Source organism: Notothenia coriiceps, unplaced genomic scaffold, assembly GCF_000735185.1.
Source record: "Notothenia coriiceps isolate Sejong01 unplaced genomic scaffold, NC01 NC01_scaffold00008047, whole genome shotgun sequence".
NCBI classification, from domain to species: Eukaryota; Metazoa; Chordata; class Actinopteri; order Perciformes; family Nototheniidae; genus Notothenia; species Notothenia coriiceps.
The window spans coordinates 223,158-226,431 of record NW_011340748.1 but is presented as its reverse complement, the minus strand read 5'-3'; positions in this window follow the sequence as shown (position 1 = coordinate 226,431).

Genomic DNA, 3,274 nt, shown 5'->3' with positions numbered 1-3,274 from the left:
AATTCGTTTTTAAGGAGTTATGAAACCCTCAAATAAACGCATTAAACATTTTAGGTACGTTTTCAACAACAGATACGGTGACCAATCAAACTCTCTGGTGCCGATGTGGACTCAGCTCCGGGAGAACAGGTGAGGTTTGGTGCACACAGTTTTGGCAACACTACATGTCTATATTTGAGCTAAATGTTTCTGTATTTGGTATCCAACATAAAAGGCTGTGTGTCCTGACTCACTTCTGGGAGAACAGGTCTCTGCATTTATTATATACATACACTGAACAAAAATATAAACGCAACACTTTTGTTTTGCTCCCATTTTTCATGAGATGAACTCAAAGATCTAAAACATTTTCTATATACACAAAATAACCATTTCTCTCAAATATTGTTCACAAATCTGAAAAAATCTGTGATAGTGAGCACTTCTCCTTTGCCGAGATAATCCATCCCACCTCACAGGTGTGGCATATCAAGATGCTGATTAGACAGCATGATTATTGCACAGGTGTGCCTTAGGGTGGCCACAATAAAAGGCCACTCTGAAACGTGCAGTTTTGCTTTATTGGGGGGGTCTGGGGGGGTCCAAAGACCAGTCAGTATCTGGTGTGAGGGTTAGGGTTAGGGTAATGTTGTGAATCGAGTGGCCCATGGTGGTGGTGGGGTTATGGTATGGGCAGGTGTATGTTATGGACGATGAACACAGGTACCTCACACCAGATACTGACTGGTTTTCGGACCCCCCCAGACCCCCCCAATAAAGCAAAACTGCACGTTTCAGAGTGGCCTTTTATTGTGGCCAGCCTAAGGCACACCTGTGCAATAATCATGCTGTCTAATCAGCATCTTGATATGCCCGTGCAGCAGTGCTTCTCTCCTAGTAGCAGCACTATGATAGTGGTATATGAAGTAAACTGAGCATTTCTCATCAATATCCTAGAGTTCGCTGCTATTCTGATACAAGAGAGATGTCTTTTTATGTAAATGTGTGTCAAAAACGTACAGAAAAACTGACATCTTACAAGTAGGCCAGATATATAAATAGACATGTTGTTTAAAAAACCTTAATACGTGCCTCTCTCCTGGGTGCAGGGTAACCCACAGTAAACCAACATACATCAACATAGCAGCGCAAACACTACTAGACACTACTTAACTACAAAAACTGTGTTTTGAAGAACACATTGATACCAGCACACGTAGAAAAAATGTATTAACAAGTTACATTTCAAATCAACAATAGAGCTAACTTTGTGATTTGCATGTTGCTTCATCAGATGTTCTTTGTGTGCTTTAAATAATCTTAAATATACTTTAAAGTCACAATTAACACACAGTAGCAACTAGATACACACCTAACAATTCAAACAGCAGTGGAAGAAGAACTCAAACCTAGAAAAACTCTAGTCTGTCATTCAAAATGTTACTAAAGTAAAAGTGTATGTACTTATAGTCGTTCTCCTGCACCGCTGAGAATACAATAATGCATTTCCGTTACGGTGTATTAATTATAATGTCCTACAACAGAGTAGATATGTTCATAAGATAACACAGGCTTCCAACATATATATAGGGTTAATGATAATGTAATTAATAAATAGCATAAAGTAGATTTGTATTTCACCCTTCACAGCTCTTGAACTTGAGCTCTGCAGCTTTTGGTGATTCATAGTTTTGCTCAATATTTAATCATGGCAGATGTTTGTCTAACACGGGAGTATTTCTCCAGAGAGAAAGAGAAGACCCTCTCTCTACACTTTCTTCTGTAGCATCTTATCCGTTCAAAGTATTTCTAACGTTTCTAAGCAACTAGCAAACCTTTATATTCACCCCAGCTTTTTCTTTGAGGATTGTGAAATCGTCAGAAATCGATGTCTCCTCTCGCTGAAAAGTTCAGACTGGAGAACTTCAGGGTGTCCAGCGGTTCAATCAGTGTGTTGTCAGCAAGTGACTTTTATCTGATTCACATTTAAGCTAAATTGAAAAAATAAATTAAAAGCCACCACATGCATCGCATCTCAGCAACCTTCTGGGAAAAGGTTTAATAACTAATTGTATGGCGAATTGATTTTTCTCCCTTCTGTCTCCCCCATGCACTGCCCTCCGAAGGTGCAGAGGAGAAATGAGGAGGGGAGGGGGGGGACACACTTTCATTTAAAGGAGAATTAAATCACTGTCAGAGAGAATAAAGTGTGCGGTTTACATCCAATAATGTCATACATAAAGATGGAGACGATGTGGTGGAGCTGGCGTGCTTCAGAGCTATTATGCTACACCTGTTCCGGTCATTTCTCATCCTAACCTTTAGGATTGGGGAGTGAGCAATGAGTTTTCTTATTACGGCACAATGTCATTAATAACATGGCCTGTGGTTATTAATCCTGATCACCTGCTGTGGTGTGGGGGCCTCTCACACACACACACACACACACACACACACACACACACACACACACACACACACACACACACACACACACACACACACACACACACACACACACACGCGCACACTGCGAGTCAATCAGTCATTGCGCTCCCTCTGAGCATTAAATAATGTTTCTTCTTCCTTTCTCTGCACTTCATTTTTCGTGACCTCTCCTCAGTTTTTAGTTTTTCTTTCTCGTTTTATTATTCCCTATGTTTGTCCTCATGGGACCTACATTGTATGGCGTTTTATGTTATTGTTGTTTTGTATTTTTAATGTATTTGTTTGTATATTACACTCTGTCGTGTCTTTTCATAATTTTCCTGTAATTGTATTTATCTTTTTAACAGTAACCTAAAACACCGTTATACAATGAGTCAAATCCACGTTAAAGATCAGGTTTAGATGAACAGATAGTGATTAAACAGGTTGTTAAATGTTATAATGCCACATAAGATATATTTATTTTAGTTTTTTAAGCATCATTAGAGCAAGGAAGCTTTAAACATAACATTGGATCTGTGTAATCCAAGCTATTGACGGTCCCTAAGTGAAACAAAAAAAGGCATTTTAATTATTATTATCTCAAATGTATGCCGAATTCAAGAAGGAACCATGTTAACTAATACAATATATTTAGTTATATTGTAATATGTGTGTGATTTTTTCAAAACCAATTATAATCTTAAATTTAAACTTTGATTTGATGTTTTCTCCCGCCGCAGAACCCAACTTCGTCTCCTCCTACGATATCGGCAACTTCACGTACTTCTTCTTCCGTGAGAACGCGGTGGAGCACGACTGCGGCCGGACGGTGTTTTCCCGCGCAGGAAGAGTTTGTAAGAACGAT